Raw genomic sequence first — 26,113 nt, 5'->3', positions numbered from 1 at the left:
TCCACTTAGTGTAGAGAGCCAGAATTTATTTGGGTTCACATATAAGGGTCAATTCTATGAGTACAGTAGAATGCCACAGGGGTACCGGCATTCTCCTCATATCTTCAATAAAGTACTGAAGGATGAATTTGTAGGGATAGATCAGATATTGCAGAGCACTGTCATTCAGTACGTAGATGATATAATGGTTTGCTCACAAAATAAGGAAACATGTCATAGAGACTCAATTAAATTGCTACAGGTATTGGCAGAAAAGGGGCATAAGGTTTCACAGAAAAAGCTAAAATATTGCCAGGAGAAAGTTGTGTATTTAGGTCAAAACATAACGCATGGCCACAGAAACATTTCGGACAGGCAAGTGGAAACTATTCGTAAGGCTCCGAAGCCTAGAACGGTCAGAGAGATGATGACATTTCTGGGTATTGCTGGTTTTTCCTCAGCTTGGGTAGAGAGTTATACTAGTTTGATGGCACCTTTGAGAGCTATGGTTAGGGGTACTGAGAGTGGTCAACTCCATAGCAATCTTTCCTGGACACAGGAAGGCCATGTGGCATTTGAAACGATCAAACAGAGGTTGCAGGAGGCACCTGCACTTACACTACCAGATTACTCAAATAACTTTTTGCTATATGTGTCTACTTCTACTGGAGGTAGATATGCGTGTGCGGTTCTTTGTCAACCGACAGGCACGGGGACGAATCCTCAGCCTATTTCCTACTACTCTACTGCTTATTCAGAGGTAGAACTAGGGTTACCACTGTGCTACAGAGCAATGGTGGGAGTATATTAAATGTATGACAAAGCATCATCGGTCACGATGGGCTACCCAGTAACAATTCTTACCCATCATAGTCTCAGAAATCTTCTGAACTATGGGAAATATACATTGACTATGCCTAGGCTCAGAGACTATCATAGGCTCTTAGAGCAGGAAGATGTCACCCTAGTGAGGTGTGATACAGTAAATCCAGCCAAGAGTTTACCAACTTCAGAGGATGGTGAGCCACATGATTGTGTCCAAGAAGCAGAGAGATATTCGAGGCTTAGATCAGATTTACAAGCCTTTCCATTACGTGAGGCAGACCTGGAGTATTGGACTGATGGGTCTCGTTATCGGGTGGGAGATAAATTATGTGCTGGTTATGCAGTAGTTAGAGGCAGAGGAACGGGATTTGTTGTGGAAAAGGCTGAAGTAATACCACAGCCTGCGTCTGCACAACTTGCTGAACTTGTGGGGCTAACAGAAGCATGTTTGTTAGCAGAAGGAAAGCGAGTAACGATATACACTGATTCAGCATATGCACATAGTGTATGTCATTTGTTTGGGGCAGTATGGAAAGGTCGAGGGTTTAAGAAAACGGATGGTTCTCCGATACAACATCATGCGCAAATAATGAAACTGTTGCATGCTATGATGAAGCCTAAAGAGATAGCGATAGCTAAGTGTGCAGCTCACAAAACAGATATGTCAAGAGTGACACAAGGGAACAAAGCTGCTGATGAAGCTGCAAAAGCCGTCGCAGGAGCGGATAAATTGGGAAAAGTTTTTCTGGTCACTCATGGAGTGGACTTGGAAGACAAAATTACGCTTCAGGATGTAATTTTGATGCAAGAAGCTGCTTCTATGATCGACAAACAGCTATGGCTAGACCGAGGAGCGGTCAAAGATGCTACTGGTCTGTGGAGAAACCATGAGGGGTTGATAGTAGCGCCTCTAGACCTCTTAGGTCTGATGATTCAGGAAGCACATGGGTTAGCTCATGTTGCGAGGGGGGAGGTTAACAGAAAGATCACAAAGGAATATGGTTTTTGGGCTCCATATTTGTTTGAACAAATTGATTATATGATAGGAAGGTGCACTATCTGTCTTAAAAATAATGTTCGAAGAGGGATAACTGTTCATCCGGGTTACATTCCAACACCAAGGGGTCCTATGCGTGAGTTGGTTATTGACTTTGTTGATATGATAAAACCAGTTGATGGGAAAAGATACATGTTGGTGGTTGTAGATAGATTTTCACGATGGACGGAAGCTTGTCCAACCAAGCGTAAGGATGCTCAGTCGGTTGCCAAGTTCTTGTGTAAAGAAGTCATAAGCAGGTGGGGATTACCCGATCGAATATCCTCAGACAATGGAAGGGAATTCGTGGATAAATCAGTTAAATTGATGTTGCAAAAATTGGGAATCAAGCAACGTCTTGGAGCAGTTTATCACCCACAAAGTCAAGGGATGTGTGAAAGAATGAACGGTGTCTTGAAAAATCGCATTGTGAAGATTTGTCAACATACAGGTCTAAACTGGATAGCGGCGCTTCCTTTAGCACTAATGGTGTGTCGCTCAAGTGAGTTACGTGATCTACGTATGACACCCCATGAGTTGGTAACAGGAAGAAGGATGCCTACGCCTTGTTTGCGAACAAGCGTAAAGGGTCCAAGCTTGGCTCTGTTGGAAGATGAAATGAGAGCGTACGTTACATATATGGCCAATTTTCATAAAAAGTTGTCCACATATGTTTCTGACAGGCAAAGACAAGAAGAGGTGCAGGAGGAGCTTGAGGAGGATAAGAGGAATACAGTACAACCGGGGGACAAAGTATTCGTAAAGGTATTCAGAAGGAAATGGTATAACGAACGTCGTGAAGGACCATTTGAAGTGGTTCGTAGTACTGGAACAGCTGTCCAGGTTAAGGGGTCTCCTACGTGGTATCATTTGTCACATTGTGTTAAAGCACCTACAGAAGAAGTGCCACGCGCAGAGAGAGAGGATGGAGATAGGGGAGAACAGGAAGAGGGAGAGATTGTCAATGTTGGGGATAACGTTGATAATGTTTACACTTCTGATGATGCCAGAGATGACTATGCAAGGGATGGAAAGGAAAGGGGATTTTGGGAAATTGATTTTCAATACGTCCCAGAAGCAACAGGGAATATTTCAGTGGAATGTGAAGCAGCAGAGACCACCAAGGGCAACTCTGTTACAGGAGAAGCTAGTGATTCAGTTAGACAAAGTAGGCCTAGACCAGTTAGGAGAAAAGTCAGACCAAAACGTTACGAAAACTAGGGATGAAGTAACAACAATGACATCAACACTTCAGTCTGTTATAACAACAGTGGGAAGCAATTTAACTCTTTCAACATTGGTAGTTATTAAAGCCATAAATATATCGCATTTGATTACAAAAGAACCAATAGCTCCAGCACCAATTTTAGAAGAAAAGACTGTTATTAAGGTTAGGAGGGGTGAGACAGCTCATCTTCCTTGTAGCTGTGAGAGATGGAGTGGGGGTGGTGACGTTCCTCCCACATGGAGAGATAATTATGGAGAAGAAGTATTGTTATCAGGACCAGATGTAGAAGCGGTGCCCCCTAGTCAAAGGAAGTATATGTTGTACAACAATATAAAGGGGAAGAGGGTTATGACTGATTGTTCACTTCTTTTGCGTAATGTTACAGAGAAAGATCAGGGAGAATATATGTGTACTTATCTAGTGCAAGCATTAAAATTTGTTCCGGTTAAGAATTATTGGTTAAAAGGCTATGTAATTCGTAAAGTGACGCTTATAATGGAATATTTGAAGTCTGTTGAAGTTTCCACAGTCACCAAAAGAGTTCAGGATAAGTATATTACAGTAGCCACCCCAACAGTAAATAATACACAGAGGATATCGGTAACTTTCCCACTAGAAGTAATTAAGGGTGTTAATTCATCAACTAAATCAACTACTTTAATGGTAACTTTGGAAGGAATTAATGGTACAACGGCAATAACAAATGTAGGAAGTATGACACCGACACCGACAACAACTTTTCTGAAATTAAATGATGTAGCAAGAGTGACTCAGGAGATAGTGATAGAGAACAATATAGATTCATTTGAAATAGGGCAACATAATATCATGGAAGTACAGGATGAGTTCTTTAATTTCAACATAACATCAGAAGATACATCTGATCAATACCGCTCATTAGGGAAAAGAGAAACTAAATGGAAAGCATATGGATTTGATTCTTCTGTTTTGAAGATTATAGATGAATGGGCAGGTAGAAATCTTTGGTTCCAGCAGTTAACTCATTCTGTAAGATCAGTGAGGAATCTTGAGGGTCCATGTCTGTTGAGAATTCCAGCACCAGAGACGTGGGGTTCCATTTTAGAGACGGTCGCTCAACCTCTATCGAGTATGTGTCAATCTTATGCTTTGTCATGGCTGTTGTATGAGCAACAATCATTAACAGATAAAGTAATGTCATCGTCAAAACATTTGTTTAGGCCTGGGTTTAGATGTTCTTGGTTAAATGAATTACCCTATGTGAATTTGTTAGATGGTAAGAAAAATCAGGTAACAGCGAACCCTGAAGCATTGGAGGTGAAAGCAGTGAGGGCTAAAAGTTGTTTTTGTTCTAATAAAACATATGATGGAAAGGGTATGTTCATGGGAATATCAGATTGTGATGATTATATGATGACTTTGGATAAGCATGAACATAAGGTTAGAGAGGACAAATATAATGTAACTTTTTATGTACCAGTTAGTAAGAAGAGCAGGACTTTGATGGTGAAAGATCAGCTTTTGCCTGGCAATGTGACTATTGGGAATTTTAGAGATATTTGGTGGGTTTGTGGTGATAAAGCATATATATTCTTACCCTATGGATGGACAGGATGTTGTTACATGTCAACGTTGAAGCTTCCATATGAGGCTTCAGACTGACGCTGTTGAAACATGACATGGCTCTTGACTATATTTTAGCAAAACAAGGGGGCTTATGTTTGGCTATGAATCTGACGGGGGATGATTGTTATACTTTGATCCCAGATAGTTCCGATAATATCACGAGTGTTATAGATGCGTTGAAGAATATAAGGGATGCGTTTGGTAAATCTGAAGGAGCTGGATGGTCAGCGAAATCTTGGTTGCAAGATCAGTTAGGCCCAGTAGGAGCAGTGATGGTTCAGATTTTAGTTGCAGCTCTGATAGCGTTGTGTGTGATGTTTTGCTTTTGTACTTTGTTACTGACCTTTGCGAAAGCTATGATATTAAGATGGGTTGGAGTTGTGATGCCTGGAGACAACACTCAGATGCCGTTGTTGACTGTTCCTGATCTGGATGAAGATGGACAAGGGGGTCTGGATGGAGTATTAATGGATAAATATCCTTTTTGATTATTTGATCATTTTTCCAAAAAAAATTCAATATTAGTGTGATTTTTAGTATGATTTTATGAATCAAAGGGGGGAATAGGATAATGTGATTCATACATCATTTATATATCATTTTTATATTCTTAGTTGATCTTGATGTTTAATTTGAAAGTGTTTGTTTTGCAAAAGATACTGTTTGGTCTTTTCTTTTCTTCCAGAAGCGTTTGGGGGAAAATGTAAAGATTGAAATACTCAAACAAGGACAATATGAAAGGACAATGACTGGAGGAGATGGAACAAGGAAGGTGTGGAAAGATTCCCATTCCATCAATCAACGATGCATTGGAAGTCGACACTACGGGGGAGATGAAGTGTAGTGGACTACATTTCAGTGTCTGCAATGAAATATAGACATATTTGCATGTGTAATACATAATTTGTGTCATATTCTTAGGTATTAATTTTTGTAGAATGATATTTGATGTTATTGGATACATGTGGGGATCTTAGATGTTTTTGTTTATTTCGTGAATGCTTAGGGACAGGGAGTCTAGGCAGGGATAGAAGTCCACTGTAGGGTCCGATGGGTTGACCAGCCTTAGAGTGGACATTTTTTTGGGATAGTATTTTGTTTGCAGGGGCTTTCATGTGTATTTAATTGCATCATAGTTTCAAATGCATTTATAAAGATTTATGGATTCATCGGGAGTACCTAGGTGGTTGCCTGGGGCAGAGGGACCGTGAGAGAATTTTACTGTCTTGATTGATGGATGGATATCTGGAAAGATGGCTGCCAGACAGTTTTTCGCTCTCACACTCCATAAAGATTTGTTCATATTTCAATAGTAATGTATTCACACTCCATAAAGATTTGTTCATATTTCAATAGTAATGTATTCACACTCCATAAACATTTATTCATATTTCATAGAAAGGTATTTACACTCTAGAGGAAAATGTTTTTGGTTTAATGTTAAAGATACTCAATAAGATGAATTGTTACTTGTCATAATCCTATTCTGTTTGTTTTCGAGACTGTTTAGTCTCGAAGGGGGGAATGTCGTATATGAAGATTATGACGTTGTTAATGTTTCTAGTGGGACAAAGAAGGGATGTTTACTTTAGTTCAAAAGTAGCCACTTGTAGGGTGACGCCCCAGGGGAGACAGGTGATTGGACAGCAGAGGGAGCAACCCATATTTTGGCATTGTTTATAAGTATGGGCTAGACAAAGAGGGGGTTAGAAGCATTCTGATTATTTTGGGACACTGCTTCTCCAGACACTGCGGGTCTGTAAACTTATGCTGAAAACTTGTGATATGAATAAAACTTCTAATCAAAGTGCAGCCTAAGCGGACTCTTTGTTTGACAGCAATAATCACCAGCATTCGACGCGATACGACAAAGGTTCTCCCATCTACACAGAGGAACTCTGGAGCTCTGTCAGAGTGACCATCAGGTTCTTGGTAACCTCTTTGACCAAGGCCCTTCTCCCCCGATTGCTCAGTTTGGCCGGGTGGCCAGCTCTAGGAAGGGTCTTGGTGGTTCCAATCTTCTTCCATTCAAGATTGAGGGAGGCCACTGTGTTCTTGGGGATCTTCAATACTGCAGAAATGTTTTGGTACCCTTCCCCAGATCTGTGCCTTGACACAATCCTGTCTCGGAGCTCTACTGACTATTTCTTCGACCTCATGGCTTGGTTTTTGCTCTGAAATGCACTGTCAACTGTGGGACCTTATATAGACAGGTGTGTACCTTTCCAAATCATGTCCAATCAATTTAATTTACCACAGGTGGACTCCAATCAAGTTGTAGAAACATCACAAGGATGATCAATGGAAACAGGATGCACCTGAGCTCAATTTCAAGTCTCATAGCAAAGGGTCTGAATACTCATGTAAATAAGGTATTTCTGTTTTGTTCATTTTGTCATTATGGGGTATTGTGTGTAGATTGATGAGGGAAAAAATATATTTAATACATTTTAGAATAAGACTGTAACGTAACAAAATGTGGAAAAAGGGAAGGGGTCTGAATACTTTCCGAATGCACTGTACTAGGTCTACATTGTAAAAAGCATCTACACATTATCTCCCATTTCTTTTAGACTAGCATTTGGTTTTCAACAGGGGAGATTTGTAATACCCTTGCTGTCTGTCTCTCCGACATTTGCAACATTGTTTCAATATTGAAATTCGATCTCCAGCTGTCCTATGGTAATGGACATGTCGGGTGTCGGGACGAGACAGACAGGCTGGCAGCTTTTCTCAGCCAGTCGAAATCATGAATCCATCATTTGTATTGATATATACAAAGAAATGTCAATAGAAAAACACGAAATGCAGCTAGTTTGCTGGCATTCCAGCTTCAGTTTGAAGTGATTGTGTTAGTTGTGTAGTTGGCTATTTCTTCTGAACAGTGGCCTGGCGAGAGACCATATGTTCTATGACAGGCAAAATCGGACATCATTAGCTCATTGTTATGGATGTATCCCAAACAAATCACTAGAAAACAGCTTAAACAAAGGCAAATGAAGCTACTTTGCTGTTTTTCTGGCTGGACTGTTTGACGTGACTGTGTTAGCCAAAGTTGGCTAGCTAGCAAGCAAGGGATAAGAATGTTGCCAGCCATAATGGCAATGGAACTTAACGACTGGGTCGCGTCTCTGGCAACTGAACCGATAGAATGAACGACCAGCCGGCTTGGGTAGCAACGCTAGATTTGTGTCGGGATTATATCTAGTGGAATAGTATGAATAAATTAATGAAAATAACGTTTTTAATGAAAATATGTCAATCATTATTTGAATATGTTAGTAACCCGTAGTGTAAAAGTGGTAATGCCCTCGAAGCTGGTGTTTGGAGGATATATTGGCACGGTTTGCCGGCCCGAGACGAACCCATGCCAATATATCCTCCAAACACCGGCTTCTCAGACATTATCACTAAAATATTTTGTGTATAATGTGTATATTTGTGTTTTATTGTGCAGGGCACATTTGAAAAAGAGACTTAGATCTCAATACGTCTTCGCTGGTAAAATAAAGGTAAAATAAAAATGGTGTGTGTGCTCGTGCGCACATGAGTGACCTTGCGATGTGTCTTATGATTTTTGGTTTAACATTTTATTAGCATATTCTCAAACAGACAGGTCAGAACCAACATTGCTGAATACCTGTGCCAGACGGCGAAGAGACCTGACCCCTCTGGAGGTGCAGGTGTAGATGTCATGAGCACTCTCTCTCCCTGGTAGCAACATTAATTGCATTCAATTATCTTCCACTCTGCTCACCTCCCTCTCTCTACTCAGCCTAACTAGCTCCACCTGCCCTGCTCTGCTCTTGTTACCTGGCCAGCTGCACTGCATTTCCCACTCACCATCCTCACCTTGCCTCACTCTGTTCTAATTACTCTGCCAGCTGAACTGCATTTCCCCACTACCTCTCCCAGTATATCAAGCCCTGGTTTTCAGCCAAGCCCTGTCAGATCGTCTTCAAACCCGGACCAGTAACCTGCCTGTCTGCGCTCTGACTCCTGTTTGTGATACCGATCCTTTCTTGACTGCCTCCTTGTTCTACTGCCCCGTCTATCCCAACCTGCCTTCTGGACCTCGACTACTCTCCGATCTTCAGCCCCCTCCGGTAACTCGTTTCTGCCTTCTGTCTCTCACCACGATATTTGCCCAGCCCTGATCTGTACTTCTGCCTGCCATTCATATTGCTGTTGTGTGTGTGTGTTCCCCCAGGTCTCCGACCACCAGATGAGCGTGCCCAGACGTTTCACCACCCTCAGCCCGATACGCCGCTCCATCACTGGGGAACACACACACTAACACTTGGACTGGACACCCCGGACATTTGGTGACCCCCGGAGCACAGGTCACCCACAGGAGGACCCTGAAAGACCCTGACACCCCCTGGGACTCCTCTTCCCGCCTGTAACCTTGAATAAAGAACTCTGAATTTGAACTTGCGCTCTTGGGTCCTCTTCTGTTCGTGACAGAACGATCTGACCATCATGGACCCAGCGCACTCCCTGACCACGATGGAGGAAGAGCCAGAGAGGACTGCCCTACAGCACTGGAACGCTCTGAGGGAGACATAAATCGGATGGCTGGCGACACCGCTTCCCTTCTCCAGCTATTCAACCAGCAGCAACAACAGTTCCAACTGCAGCAACAACAGCTAGCCCAAGCCCTGCAACTACTCTCAAGCCCGGCTACTCCACCTGCACCCCCTGGTCCTTTTGTTCCTGTACCACCGGTACTCCTTCATCCCTCCGCTGGAGGTCCCAATGCTGCAGGCCCGGCAGTGCTGCCACCAGATCCCCACGCTCCTGAACCAAGGATTGGGAACCCGAAACGTTTGATGGCAACCAGAAGCAAGTAAGACCATTCTTGAGCAGCTGCCGAATCCAGTTTGCACTACAGCCCAGGACTTTCTCAACAGAGGGAGCCAAGGTGGGGTATGTCATCACACATCTCACCGGTCGAGCTCGGTTGTGGGGAACGGCCGAATTCGCCGGCAAACCCCAGCCTGTGCCTCCTTCGGGAGGGAGATGTTAAAGTTCTTTGACCTATCGCCAACAGCCGAAGCGTCACAAGCTCTGCTCACCATCCGTCAGGGCAATCGGACAGTGGCAGACTTCTCCATTGACTTTGTTACCCTGGCAGTCAAAGCTCGTTATAACCCAGAGGCACTGGTGCAAGCCTTCCTCCATAGCCTGGCGGACTATATCAAGGACACGAGCTTGTTTCCCATGACCACGCCCTCAACGCTTGATGCCGCCATTGACCTTGCCGTCGTGATACGCTTGCATGCAGACCCGGAGGAGGGAGAAGGGCCGTCTCAGTCAACCTGCCATCCGTGCTCGGGTCGCATACCGCTTTTCCAGCCCCTGCCTGTCAAGTCCCATAGCCAACTCAATCAGCCTGAGCCATGGAGATTGGCGTGCCTCTCGACTCCCGCGGAGCGTCGGCGCCGTCTAAGCTCCAACCTTTCCCTCTACTGTGGTGGCGGAGAATCACCGTGTCGCTTCTTGTCCGGCAAAAGCCGCAGCTCACCAGGTTGTGGAGATCCGGGTGAGCTCAACAAGCCTTCAGTCTCCCTCCATCCGAAAGACCTGCTTCATCTCCCCCTTCAGCTTTCTGACAAGACTCATACATTGGGCCGCCCTTGTGGATTCCGGACCGAAGCAAACATCATGGACCCTGAGCTTGCACAGCAACTGGGCGTGAACCATCATCAACTGACACAACCCATTCCTGCTCCAGCCCTGGATGGGCATCATCTTGGCACTGTCACTCATATCTCCCGCCCTGACAATCCTGCTGTCAGGAAACCACCAGGAGTCCATCCAGTTTCACCTCCTACACTCACCTGGCCAACCACTCATTCTTGGATACCCGTGGCTCCGTCAGCACAACCCCCACATCGACTGGGAGACAGGAACAGTCCGTGAGTGGGGAAGGAATCTGTCACCAGACCTGTTTAAGGGGGCCACCCTGCCCGTTCACCCGGGAAGGATCTAGCGCTACCTCCGACATACCAATGTTCCGGCCTGTTACCACAGCCTGAAAGAGGTGTTCAACAAATCCAAGGCGACATCTCTACCCCCACACAGACCCTATGACTGCGCGATTGATCTCCTGCCTGGCACACACCTCCCAAGGGTCGTCCCTGTATTCACTGTCAGCCCCGGAAAGAAAGGCCATGGAGGACTACATTAGCGACTCTCTTGCCTCCGGGGATAATTAGACTGTCGTCTTCCCCGCAGGAGCGGGATTCTTCTTTGTACGGCAAGAAGGGCGGTTCTCTTCGTCCATGCATAGATTACCGGGTCTGAACGACATCACGGTTAAGAATCGCTACCCACTGCCCTTACTTTCGTCTGCCTTCGAACTGCTGCGGAGCCACTGTATTCACTAAGCTGGACCTTCGCAATGCCTACCATCTGGTGCGGATGAGGGAGGGAGACGAATGGAAGACAGCGTTCAACAACCAACCGGCCACTATGAATATCTCGTCATGCCCTTCGGCCTCACCAATGCCCCAGCAGTTTTTCAAGCCCTAGTGAATGATATCCTCAGGGACATGCTAAATACGTTCGTATTTGTGTACCTTGACGATATTTTAATATTCTCAAAGACTCTGTCAGATCCACGCACTCACGTCCGGTTGGTTCCTGCGCCGCCTGCTGGAGAACTCTCTTTTCGTGAAGGCAGAGAAGTGCGAGTTCCATGCCAAGACCGTTTCATTCCTGGGGTATGTGGTGACCGCGAGGCAGCATTCAGATGGATCTCACGAAGGTGTCGGCTGTCACTTCCTGGCCAGTTCCTGAGTCTCGGAAGAAGTTGCAACAGTTCCTGGGCTTTGCCAACTTTTATAGGAGATTCATCAGAAACTATAGCACAGTGGCTGCACCCCCTCACGGCGCTAACCGCACTAAACAACCGTACCAAATGGACATCAGCTGCTGATAAGGCCTTCAATATCCTCAAGACATGTTTCACTTCTGCTCCCATCCTCCAGATGCCAGATGCAGCAAGGCAGTTTGTGGTGGAGGTAGATGCTTCGGACGTGGAGTGGGTGCAGTGCTTTCTCAAAGAGCAGCTGAGGATGGCAAGATGCACCCCTGTGCCTTCTACTCCCCGTCAGTCTAACCCCTGCCGAATGCAACTACGACATTGGGAACCGCGAGCTGTTGGCTGTCAAGCTCGCCCTTGAAGAATGGCGGCACTGGTTAGAGGGGTCAAAGGGACCCATTCGTAGTGTGGACAGACCACAAGAACCTGGAGTATATCCAAACAGCCAGGAGGCTGAACTCCCGTCAACAGCGGTGGTCTCTGTTCTTCTGCGCGCTTCAATTTCACGCTCTCCTACCGCCCGGGATCTCGCAACATCAAACCTTGATGCTCTTTCCCGGATGTTTCAGAAGGACGAGACCACCGCCGTGACAGCTCCCATTCTTCCCAGCCACTTGGTCGTAGCGGCGCCTCACCTGGGAGATCGAGAAGCAGGTCATGGAGGCTCTTCGGGACCAGCCAGGTCCAAGCACCAGCGCCCCCACCCGTCTGTTTGTTCCAGCAAATCTCAGGTCACCTGTGATTCAGTGGGGCACGAATCCCGTCTGGCCTGTCATCCCGGCATCACTCGCACCCTTCATCTGGTCCGCCACCGCGTTCTGGTGGCGGGGATGAGCGGATGTCCGAGAATTCATCCACATGTCCCACTTGTAACCGAAACAAGACTCCCAACCAGCCTCCTGCTGGGTTGCTGCAACCCTACTCATACCCAAGAGTGTCCTGGTCCCACTTCACTGGACTTTGTTACGGGCCTTCCGCCCTCTGACGGACACACAGTCATCCTTACCATTGTTGACCGCTTTAGTAAGATGACCCACTTCGTGCCCCTTCCCAAACTACCCTCTGCTAAAGAGACCTCCCAGGTGGTCCTGGAACATGTGTTTCGTATCCATGGCCTACCCCAGGATATAGTGTCAGACCGGGGCCGCAATTCTCAGCAACCTTTTGGAAGGAGTTCTGTCATCTCCTTGGGGCCACCGCCAGCCTATCGTCTGGATTCCACCCGCAGTCAAACGGCCGGACCCAGCATGAACCAGGAGCTGGAGAAGGCACTGAGGTGTGGCTTCCCAAAATCCCCGGCCTGGGCTCAACACCTGCTCTGGGTGGAATATGCCCATAATTCACTCACCAGTTCCTCCACCGGGCTCTCCCCCTTTCAGTGTGTCTACGGGTATCAACCTCCACTGTTTGCCAGCCAGGAGGCGGATGCCACCTGTCCGTCTGCTCTTGCGTATGCCCGCCGCTGCCGCGCCATCTGGGCCCAGGCTCGCACTGTGCTCTGGAAGTCTGGAACCAGCTACGCCGTCGGTGCCAACCGACGGAGGACCAGCACCTACTTACCGGGTTGGTCAGAAGGTCTGGCTGTCTGCCCGGGATCTGCCGCTGCGGGTTGTATCACGAAAGCTGGCCCCTCGCTTCATTGGTCCTTTTCCTGTGCAGAAAGTCATCAGTCCAACGGCGGTCCGACTTCAGTTGCCGCGCTTCCATGCGGGTCCCCCCACCTTCCACGTCTCCAAGGTCAAGCCGGTCCATGAAAGTCCCCTGGTCCCTGCAGCTCCGGGCGCCACCTCCTCCGCGCCTCGTAGATGGCGGTCCTGTCTTCACCGTCCGGCGGCTGCTCCGCTCTAGGCGAAGGGGTAGGGGTCTCCAGTACCTCGTTGATTGGGAGGGATATGGTCCAGAGGAGAGGACCTGGATCCCGGCCAGGAGGATAGTGGACCGGACCCTATCACCGACTTCCACCGACTACATCCTGATCAGCCTGCAATCCGTAGGGGGCGTCCAAGAGGGGTTCCTAGCCCCGTCCGGCCCGCCCTGCTCCTGTCTCAGTGCCTGTCCTGTCTCCCGACCGTGACCCTCCAGCTCCTTCTGAGGATGAGGAGATTCACTCGGACCGCTCGGAGGAGTTCTGACCCGCCGCCTGCTCCCCTCCACCCTCCCGGCATGATGTTGTTCTTGGGACTTCTGGGGCCGTCCCTTGGAGGGTCCCGTCATGAGCACTCTCTCTCCCTGGTAGCAACATTAATTGCATTCAATTATCTTCCACTCTGCTCACCTCCCTCTCTCTACTCAGCCTAACTAGCTCCACCTGCCCTGCTCTGCTCTTGTTACCTGGCCAGCTGCACTGCATTTCCACACTCACCATCCTCACCTTGCCTCACTCTGTTCTAATTACTCTGCCAGCTGAACTGCATTTCCCCACTACCTCTCCCAGTATATCAAGCCCTGGTTTTCAGCCAAGCCCTGTCAGATCGTCTTCAAACCCGGACCAGTAACCTGCCTGTCTGCGCTCTGACTCCTGTTTGTGATACCGATCCTTTCTTGACTGCCTCCTTGTTCTACTGCCCCGTCTCTATCCCAACCTGCCTTCTGGACCTCGACTACTCTCCGATCTTCAGCCCCTCCGGTAACTCGTTTCTGCCTTCTGTCTCTCACCACGATATTTGCCCAGCCCTGATCTGTACTTCTGCCTGCCATTCATATTGCTGTTGTGTGTGTGTGTCCCCCAGGTCTCCGACCACCAGATGAGCGTGCCCAGACGTTTCACCACCCTCAGCCCGATACGCCGCTCCATCACTGGGGAAACACACACTAAGCACTTGGACTGGACACCCCCGGACATTTGGTGACCCCCGAAGCACAGGTACCCACAGGAGGACCCTGAAAGACCCCTGACACCCCTGGGACTCCTCTTCCCGCCTGTAACCTTGAATAAAGAACTCTGAATTTGAACTTGCGCTCTTGGGTCCTCTTCTGTTCGTGACAGTAGAGGGACCTTGGACTGGTGCTAAAGTATGCACCGGACATACGCGAGAGTGGAGGATGGCCACAAAAATTAGTTATTGTTGTTGTTTTTCTTTAGTTTGGTTAATTTTGTGATAATATAATCTCCTCCCCTTCTCACTACACTACAGTGCCAGAGGACCTGAGGGACCTACTGGGTACATAACTTAAAAGCATGTCTGACATGTATTGGGGTGCACAATCGTGGATTGATTTAAAAACCAATAGAAGAATCTTTAAATTAATTCTAAAACTCACACACAGTCAGTGCAGAGACCTTAAAACCGGTGTAATGTGTGCTCTCCGTCTGGTCTTGGTCAGTACCCGTGCTGCAGCATTCTGTATGTTTTGAAGTTGAACAATGGCTTTCTTGGGTAGACCAGACTGGAGAGCATTAAAGTAGTCAAGCCTCCTTGAGCATGGCTGAGTCTCTGTATCAGCCTGAGAGAGAAACAGCCGGACCTTGGCAATGTTCCTCAGGTGGTAAAAAGCTATTTTGGTCACATTCCAAATGTGTGATTCAAAAATGAGTTCAGAATTTAAAATAACACCTAGGTTTTTTACCTGGTGTTTTATCTTTATTGCCCGTGAATTAAAATGTGCGGACAGATTCTCTCTCTGTGATTTGGCTCAAACAATAAGTACCTCGGTCTTGCCTTGATTTATACTATCCAGGTCTGTGCCCAAACAGTTTGAGCTTCTACTTCTAAAAATTCACCTTTCCAGAAATAAGTCTCTCACTGTTGCCGCTTGCTACAGACCCCCCTCAGCCCCCAGCTGTGCCCTGGACACCATATGTGAATTGATTGCCCCCCATTTATCCTCAGAGTTCGTACTGCTTGGTGACCAAAATTGGGATATGCTTAACACCCCAGCCATCCTACAATCCAAACTAGATGCCCTCAATCTCACACAAATTATCAACGAACCTACCAGGTACAACCCTGAATCCATAAACATGGGTACCATCATAGATATCCTCCTGACTAACTTACCCTCTAAATACACCTCTGTTGTCTTCAACCAGGATCTCAGCGATCACTGCCTTATTGCCTGCGTCCGTAACGGGTCCGCGGTCAAACGACCACCCCTCATCACTGTCAAACGCTCCCTAAAACACTTTAGCGAGCAGGCCTTCCTAATTGACCTGGCCCAGGTATCCTGGATGGATATAGATCTCATTCCGTCAGTAGAGGATGCCTGGTTGTTCTTTAAAAGTAATTTCCTCTCAATCTTAAATAGACATGCCCCATTCAAAAAATACAGAACTAAGAACAGATATAGCCCCTGGTTCTCCTCAGACTTGACTGCCCTTGACCAGCACAAAAACATCCTGTGGTGTACTGCATTAGCATCAAATAGCCCCCGCGATATGCAACTTTTCAGGGAAGTTAGGAAAGCAAAGGCTAACTTTTTCAAACATACATTTTTATCCTGTAGCACTAACTCCAAAAGGGTTTGGGACACTGTAAAGTCCATGGAGAATAAGAGCACTTCCTCCCAGCTGCCAACTGCACTGAGGCTAGGAAACACTATCACCACCGATAAATCTACAACAATCGAGAATTTCAACAAGCCTTTTGCTACGGCTGGCCATGCTTTCCACCTGGCTACCACTACCCCAGCCACCAGCTCTGCACCCTCCGCTGCAACTTGCCCCCCCCCCCCCCCGCTTCTCCTTCACACAAATTCAGACAGCTGATGTTCTGAAAGAGCTGCAAAATCTGGACCCCTACAAATCATCTGGGCTAGACAATCTGGACCCTTTCTTTATAAAACTAGCCACCAAAATTGTCGCAACCCCTATTACTAGCCTGTTCAACCTCTCTTTCGTAACGTCTGAGATCCCCAGAGATTGGAAAGCTGCCGCGGTCATCCTCCTCTTCAAAAGGGGTGACACTCTAGATCCAAACTGTTTCAGACCTATATCCATCCTGCCCTGCCTTTCGAAAGTTTTTGAAAGCCAAGTTAACAAACAGATCACCGACCATTTCGAATCCCACCGTACCTTCTCCGCTATGCAATCCGGGGTTGAGATCTGGCGACTGGCTAGGCCACTCCAGGACCTTGAAATGCTTCTTACGAAGCCACTCCTTCGTTGCCCGGGCGGTGTGTTTGGGATCATTGTCATGCTGAAAGACCCAGCCACGTTTCATCTTCAATGCCCTTGCTGATGGAAGGAGGTTTTCACTCAAAATCTCACGATACATGGCCCCATTCATTCTTTCCTTTACACGGATCAGTCGTCCTGGTCCCTTTGCAGAAAAACAGCCCCAAAGCATGATGTTTCCACCCCCATGCTTCACAGTAGGTATGGTGTTCTTTGGATGCAACTCAGCATTCTTTGTCCTCCAAACACGACGAGTTGAGTTTTTACCAAAAAGTTATATTTTGGTTTCATCTGACCATATGACATTCTCCCAATCCTCTTCTGGATCATCCAAATGCACTCTAGCAAACTTCAGACGGGCCTGGACATGTACTGGCTTAAGCAGGGGGACACGTCTGGCACTGCAGGATTTGAGTCCCTGGTGGCGTAGTGTGTTACTGATGGTAGGCTTTGTTACTTTGGTCCCAGCTCTCTGCAGGTCATTCACTAGGTTCTCCCATGTGGTTCTGGGATGTTTGCTCACCGCTCTTGTGATCATTTCTGTGAGAGCCAGAAATCTTGCTTGTTTGTAGGTGACCAAATACTTATTTTCCACCATAATTTGAAAATAAATTCATAAAAAATCCTACAATGTGATTTTATGGATTTTTTTGTCTCAATTTGTCTGTCATAGTTGACGTGTACCTATGATGAAAATTACAGGCCTCTCTCATCTTTTTAAGTGGGAGAACTTGCACAATTGGTGGCTGACTAAATACTTTTTTTCCCCACTGTATATATATATATATATATATATATATATATATATATATATATATATATATATATATATATATATCAGTGGGGAGAACAAGTATTTGATACACTGCCGATTTTGCAGGTTTTCCTACTTACAAAGAATGTAGAGGTCTGTAATTTTTATCATAGGTACACTTCAACTGTGAGAGACGGAATCTAAAACAAAAATCCAAAAAATCATATTGTGTGATTTTTAAGTAATTAATTTGCATTTTATTGCATGACATAAGTATTTGATCACATACCAACCAGTAAGAATTCCGGCTCTCACAGTTGAAGTGTAGCTATGATAAAAATTACAGACCTTTACATGCTTTGTAAGTAGGAAAAACTGCAAAATCGGCAGTGTATCAAATACTTGTTCTCCCCACTGTAGCTGTAACGTAATATTTGCAATGCTACTAAGTAACCCTTCAATTGTTCTCCACTAATTCCCCCGCTAAAGCCCCTCCCCATCCCAAGTTGAGCATTCATTCCCAGTGATCGGCATCCCACCCACATCCCTCCGGATCCCTAGGGCCCTGAGAGGCCAGGACCCATCCATCGACAACAGGACACAGTGCCACCAACAAAACAGAAGCAGATTAACCGCCAAAAGCATTTCCAATGCTGTCACCTCTATATATATATATATATATATAAATATATATATATATAACTATTTAAAAAAATATATATATATATTCAAATAGCCTGCATATCTTATTTTCCATCATTATCAATTAATATGCGTAACAATGTCGGCAGTTCATGCGCAGGATCTCAACATACAACCCGGATTGCCATTTTATTACATTTAATTTATTGACAAGCAATTTTTATCCTAGCAAATAATTGCCGCGGTCCATCCCATACCCTCACAATGTGAGATTTTATTATTCTAATTAATCTATGTCAAGTCCTAGGTGATGGAGATCAGAGCCACCCTCTTCACCTGAGACACAAACACTCTGGTCCCCCGTTGTAACCATTTTTCCGAAGCATCTCCGTGCAGTCAGACCTTTGATCATTTTGTGCCACCTGGGCCACAATGATAAACCCCCTCTCTGATTGTCCGAGTGTGACCCCCTCCCCGTGACCCCCTCCCCATGGGTTACTGCAGCCAGTGTTGCCAGCACTGCCACTACCTGGGTGGGGTTACCCCACCGGAATCCCCACCGGGTAGGTACAAGGTCGTCAAGGTTCTCATTAGCAGCTTTGAGAATTTCCTTGTATATAATGCTCTCCCATCAGGGGGCTTTGTATGACCAACCCTGCCAGGCAGGCTCAGAATCCTGAGGGGGCGGTGCTGCTGAAGTAGGTCTCTGACCGCATTTATTTCTCTGTTTAGGCTGCATACTCACAGCAGGTCCATAAAACAGATGGGAACTTCTCTTTGGTGTATGGGTCGCTCAGGTGGGTGTCCAGGATATAGGGTTGGGGATATATCCATCATGATAGGACAATAAAAAGTTAGATTAGATGTATACTATATTTTAAAATGTATATCCCTCATCTACACAAAATTGAAAGCTCTCTCTCACTACCCCTGCTCATAGAACCCCGTCGACTCTGGGATATGCAACCATTTCCCCTCTCACTCACTTAACGCCGCACCCTTCCAAACACAAAAATGCACACCACATGGTTGACTGCGGAGGAAATGGGCCGAGCGTGCAAACGCACCCGCATCCAACACCTGCCGCAAGGGGGAAAGGACGCCAGGGAGAACACAGGACCAACCACAACAACCGCCCGCCAAAACAACAATTGCCCACCAAAAAGCCATGTTCTAATTAGTTGTATTTGAATATGTATTATTCTGCTTGTTATCTTTTCTTGTTATATCGTTTTATCCTTTTTTTAAATACTATACTTACTATAAATGTTATTTAATATTACAATCCCTATCATTGCTAGTATTTGGTGTTCCATTATTCGACTCCACAATTACAACTTTTAGAATAGCCATGGAGTAGTCTTTGTGTCTCTGAACTTTTGGTTGTCAATATATAGTTTATCGACCACCAGTGCAACACGTTTCCCTTTTCATCTATTTTCCTTGAAGATTGGATACAGAACTTTGCGCCTTTCTGCAATCTCCCTCAGGAACGGATCATTCATGCCTATTTTCGTGCCAGCAAGTCTTTTACCTAGGCTTTTAACCATTGCTTTATCCTTAAAAAATGCAAATTTGGCAACATATTTCTGTTCTCTTTGTCCGAAACGGTGTACACGTTCAAGTTGGATTTTATCGACAGCCTCGAGTGGGATTTGAAGCGCTGTATGCAGGAAATCCTTCATAATATTCTCGGTTATTTCTCCCTCCTTTTCCTGAATACCCGTAAGTACTAGATTTTCTCTCATCGATCTAGTTTGGATGTCTAGTAAGGCTTCTCTCAGAAGGTTGTTCTCCTTTTTAAGTTCTCTAATGTCCGTTTCCATCTTAGTGACTGTCACTTTTAATTTTTTGGTTTCTTTCTTCATTATCGCAGCTTTTTCGTCACTCATTTCAAGACTTGCTTTCAAGTCTTTTACGTCCTTACTGACCAATTCTAGTATGCCCAATTTGTCATTTATCGACTTCAACAGGTCGCTTTCCACACTTACCAGACCCAGTGGTGAAAAGCATACAGTGGGGAAAAAAAGTATTTAGTCAGCCACCAATTGTGCAAGTTCTCCCACTTAAAAAGATGAGAGAGGCCTGTAATTTTCATCATAGATACACATCAACTATGACAGACAAAATGAGAAAATGTTTTCCAGAAAATCACATTGTAGGATTATTAATGAATTTATTTGCAAATTATGGTGGAAAATAAGTATTTGGTCAATAACAAAAGTTTCTCAATACTTTGTTATATACCCTTTGTTGGCATTGACACAGGTCAAACGTTTTCTGTAAGTCTTCACAAGGTTTTCACACACTGTTGCTGGTATTTTGGCCCATTCCTCCATGCAGATCTCCTCTAGAGCAGTGATGTTTTGGGGCTGTCGCTGGGCAACACGGACTTTCAACTCCCTCCAAAGATTTTCTATGGGGTTGAGATCTGGAGACTGGCTAGGCCACTCCAAGACCTTGAAATGCGTCTTACGAAGCCACTCCTTCGTTGCCCGGGCGGTGTGTTTGGGATCATTGTCATGCTGAAAGACCCAGCCACGTTTAATCTTCAATGCCCTTGCTGATGGAAGGAGGTTTTCACTCAAAATCTCACGATACATGGCCCCATTCATTCTTTCCTTTACACGGATCAGTCGTCCTGGTCCCTTTGCAGAAAAACAGCCCCAAATCATGATGTTTCCACCCCCATGCTTCACAGTAGGTATGGTGTTCTTTGGATGCAACTCAGCATTCTTTGTCCTCCAAACATGACGAGTTGAGTTTTACCAAAAAGTTCTATTTTGGTTTCATCTGACCATATGACATTCTCCCAATCCTCTTCTGGATCATCCAAATGCACTCTAGCAAACTTCAGACGGGCCTGGACATGTACTGGCTTAAGCAGGGGGACACGTCTGGCACTGCAGGATTTGAGTCCCTGGCGGCATAGTGTGTTACTGATGGTAGGCTTTGTTACTTTGGTTCCAGCTCTCTGCAGGTCATTCACTAGGTCCCCCCCGTGTGGTTCTGGGATTTTTGCTCACCGTTCTTGTGATCATTTTGACCCCACGGGGTGAGATCTTGCGTGGAGCCCCAGATCGAGGGAGATTATCAGTGGTCTTGTATGTCTTCCATTTCCTAATAATTGCTCCCACAGTTGATTTCTTCAAACCAAGCTGCTTACCTATTGCAGATTCAGTCTTCCCAGCCTGGTGCAGGTCTACAATTTTGTTTCTGGTGTCCTTTGACAGCTCTTTGGTCTTGGCCATAGTGGAGTTTGGAGTGTGACTGTTTGAGGTTGTGGACAGGTGTCTTTTATACCGATAACAAGTTCAAACAGGTGCCATTAATACAGGTAACGAGTGGAGGACAGAGGAGCCTCTTAAAGAAGAAGTTACAGGTCTGTGAGAGCCAGAAATCTTGCTTGTCTGTAGGTGACCAAATACTTATTTTCCACCATAATTTGCAAATAAATTCATTCAAAATCCTACAATGTGATTTTCCGGATTTTTTTTCCTCAATTTGTCTGTCATAGTTGACGTGTACCTATTATGAAAATTACAGGCCTCTCTCATCTTTTTAAGTGGGAGAACTTGCACAATTGGTGGCTGACTAAATACTTTTTTCCCCCACTGTATATCATCTGTATCAGTCGACGAGTCGCGTTTTCTCTTGGGGATTGGTTCTCCTTGTTTATCTTCTGTCATGTTTGGGTGTTGCGTGTTGTTGTAATATTTGTCGATATATTTCTCTAGCCTTATGATTTGTTTTGTGTTATTATCCAGATTGAATTTTATTTACTGAGAATATATGAAATGCTAATATTTAGTCTAACTTACTGATTTTTAATATTATGTTTTTATCTTGAGGTGGTTTGTACCGCTTTCTATTCAATATGTCATCTTGTCTAACGCACGCGCATGTTGTTTTTCTTCTGTCAGTGTCAGCTGCTGAAGCCCCCCCACCATTAGCACTGAAACATGTAAAACCCTAGTCATTGGCAACTCTATTACCCGCAATGGAGTGATGAACCACCCTGCTGTCTCTGCCTGGTTGAAAGAATGCCAAGAGTGTGCAAAGATTTCATCAAGGCAAATTATGGCTATTTGAAGAATCTCAAACATAAAATATATTTTGATTTGTTTAACACTTTTTTGGTTACTATATGATTCCATATGTGTTATTACATAGTTTTGATGTCTTCACTATTATTCTACAATGTAAAAATATTAAAAACAAAGAAAAACCCTTTAATGAGTAGGTGTGTCCAAACCTTTGACTGGTAGTGTGTGTATATATATATATATACAGTTTTCAGCTGTGCTAACATGAAAACTGTTGTGCTGATTAAAGAAGCAATAAAACGGGCCTTCTTGAGATTAGTTGAGTATCTGGAGCATCAGCAATTGTGGGTTCGATTACAGGTTCAAAATGGCCAGAAACAAATAACTTTCTTCTGAAACTCGTCAGTCTATTCTTGTTCTGAGAAATAAAGGCTATTCCATGCAAAAAACTGCCAAGAAAATAAAGATCTCGTACAACGCTGTGTACTACTCCCTTCACAGAACAGCGCAAACTGTCTCTAACCAGAATAGAAAGAGGAGTGGGAGGCCCCGGTGCACAACTGAGCAAGAGGACAAATACATTAGAGTGTCTAGTTTGAGAAACAGACGCCTCACAGGTCCTCAACTGGCAGCTTCCTTAAATAGTATCCGCAAAACACCAGTCTCAACGTCAACAGTGAAGAGGCGACTCCGGGATGCTGACCTTCTAGGCAGAGTTGCAAAGAAAAAACCATATCTCAGACTGGCCAATAAAAAGAAAAGATGGGCAGTCTGAGATATGGCTTTTTCTTTGCAACTCTGCCTAGATTGTTTAAATGAATTAGGCCTTCTCGAATTAGCCTACTTTCAGCACCCATGCGCTGTCCATATCTGTGGCTGCTGCTTCATAGTAGGGCAACGAAACATTTTGTTTTTATTCAAATAAATTATAGCAGTAGCAAGCTTACCTCCGGTCCACCTTCTCATCTTCGCGCTCTCCCTCTCAAACTGAACAAGACATCAATAGGCCTAGTCCGCACGCACAGATATTGCATTCTTTGGACAAATTCAAAATTATTTTCTGAAGAAGCCTTTGACTCGCCTCCTGAAGTGCCACCATACACAGCACAATCATTGGTTAGGCAGCACAAAAGGGTTTATATCAGCAAGAGCAGTGCAGGCCGGAGCTCATGATTGAGAACACCTATCCATTGCAGTGTGTAATGCAGTGTAGCCTGGTTTTACACCATTCCAGCAGCGCAAAAACTCGGGAAGGAAGTAAATGTTCTTAGAAATATAACTTTGCTCTGTGATTCTCCAAGAATGCTCTTAGTATAGCCTAGGCCTGTAGCCTATAGTATAGGCTATGGATAATTGTATTGAGACCACACTAGGCACACTTGATATTGCGCGCCCAGCAGAGAATCAGGGATGAGGGGCATCATCGGGAACACATTGAGATACTATAATAAGTAACTAATTCTCAAACCCTGAGCAATATGACATTTAATCTATTACACATTTCATGACCCTCCCCTGGACTAAATAAAAAAACACTAAACCCTCCCCCTGACTGAAATTGAAAAAGCATGACCCTCCCCCATTTTCCTCCAGGTAACAATTATGTAAATTTCGACCGCTCCTTCATTTTATATGGCAAAATAATTAAACATGTCCATAAGATGATAGTATACAGTATGTTGCCCACTCACAAACTATTACAACAATGACATCTATTTCTCACTAATTTAAAGGTGCACTATGCAGAAATCGCTCCGCCATTTCCTGGTTGCTAAAATTCCAATAGTTTGCCTAATTTCAGTTTATGTGACAAAACAAGCAAGTATAGTGTAGAGAATCATTGTACAATCTAAACCGCTATGAAATATATTTTCCATAAACCAACATGTTTTTTTTTTCAGCTGTTTGAAACTGGTGTACAAAACCGAAAGTAAAAGACTCAAAAACTAAACTTAAGAACGAGAAGCATAGAAATAACACACATAGAACAGATCTACTGCTTTTAAGACTTGCTTTCAATGAGAATGACAGGTCTATAACTAACATTTGTATGTGAATTTGGCGGGGTCTTCCAAAAGTTACATATTGCAGCTTTAAAGAAAAAAACAGCTTATCAACATTTCATGAATAGGCTTATAATGTAGGCCGAGTGATACCACTGTGAGATCAGTATTGTTGTTTTAACTAGCAAGTACAAGGCACTTACAGAATCAGTTCTCATATTTCAATGCTCTCTGCATTGTGAAAATATGACAAAGCGCAGATGCATATTATAACTTTAGCATTTTAGACCTCTGTCAGTGGCAAATCCAAAGTGGTATTTGCTGGAATGAGATGTAGAAATAGTGTAATGTTATTGTATGTCAAAATGCCTGATGGTAAAGTAGGCTTTGCAGTAGCACGCATCACAATTTCACCCTGTATATTGGACAACGGTTAAATAATACAAATACTGCTGTCAAGGACATCAACCACCCGAGCCACGGCCTGTTCACCCCGCTATCATCCAGAAGGCGAGGTCAGTACAGGTGCATCAAAGCTGGGACCAAGAGACTGAAAAACAGCTTCTATCTCAAGCCATCACTAGCCGGCTTCCACCCGGTTACGCAACCCTTGGACTTGGAATCACTGGCCACTTTAATAATGGAACACTAGTCACTTTAATAATGTTTACATACTGCTTTACTCATCTCATATTTATATACTGTATTTTAGTCAATGCCACTTCTACATTGCTCGAACTAAAATGTAGTCTTAATTCCATTATTTTACTTTTAGATTTTTGTTGTGAATTGTTAGATACTACTGCACTGTTGGAGCTAGGAACACAAGCATTTCACTACACCCACATTAACATCTGCTAAATATGTGTATGTGACCAATAAAATGTTATTTGATTTGATTTGATTCCAACATGATTACGGTTTTTGCTTTGTTTCAATGTCAGAAATTAGCAGAATGTTATGTCTTATTAGCAGATACAGGGAGTTGGCTCAACAGATGTTGAGGCAATGTTAGTGGGGCTGGTGCTGACTTGACCCTGAATCTGCTGGTGTATGGGGCACAGGAGGTTGATGCCACCTTAATCGGGGAGGATGGGCTTGTGGTGTTGGCTGGAGCGGGATCAGTGGAATGGTATCAAATACATCAAACACATGGTTTCCATGTGTTTGATGCCATTCCTGAATGTCCGTTCCAGATATTATTATGAGCCGTCCTCCCCTCAGCAGCCTCCACTGGTATGGGGTTGTATGAGGGGAATGTCTGCGCAGCATCAGAGGAATGGGACTTGTTTTAAGCATTCTAAGCACTGTTGCACAGTGATGTGTTTTTACTTTGTTTAGCTGGATTATGCCAATGAAGTTTTTGTTTTTGTATCATTAAATCATTAACACCTAGTTTTTATGTGTTTGTAGTTTGTTTCAAAACCAACTAATCAGAAGTGATTTCATCCCTGCATTCGTGGAATCTTTCTGAGGTCTCCAAGTGCAAGAGCCTGTAAGGGCAGATACAATCTAAATAAATCTAATTATGATGCCAGTTCAAAAAGTCATGACCTCAGTCAAGCATCAATTTATAACTTTACTAGTGGTTACACAGTTAATCTGTGTACAGGCAGTATGTAAGCTTTAAGAAGCTCTCTATTCCCTTCCGTGAAAATCTACCTGATACAAATGGAACTCAAACTCAAACAACCACTTATTTGACTATTTATTTATTGACAGCCTTATTTACTTTGGGTCATAAAAAACAAGTAGATTAGTGTCATATTGTTGGATGGGTAAAAAACATGTGTAGATTAGACTACCACATTGTTTACCCAGTAAAGATTAAGGATGAGATACTGGGTAAGGTAATTTTCATGATGTAGGGATGTTGTTGTTATTGTATCCACAGATTAATGGCCAGACACTGTGAGGATAACATACCAGGGCATATATGCCACCGCTGTTTGTACACAACATCACTTAAGGTTAACATGGCAGATACCAGAAGTCAAACAGTTAAACCTAGATACCTAAAGCTCACTGCTAAAAACACAGATGAAAGAAATGC

Source organism: Coregonus clupeaformis, chromosome 33 (assembly GCF_020615455.1).
Source record: "Coregonus clupeaformis isolate EN_2021a chromosome 33, ASM2061545v1, whole genome shotgun sequence".
Lineage (NCBI taxonomy): Eukaryota > Metazoa > Chordata > Actinopteri > Salmoniformes > Salmonidae > Coregonus > Coregonus clupeaformis.
This window is presented reverse-complemented; position numbering follows the sequence as displayed.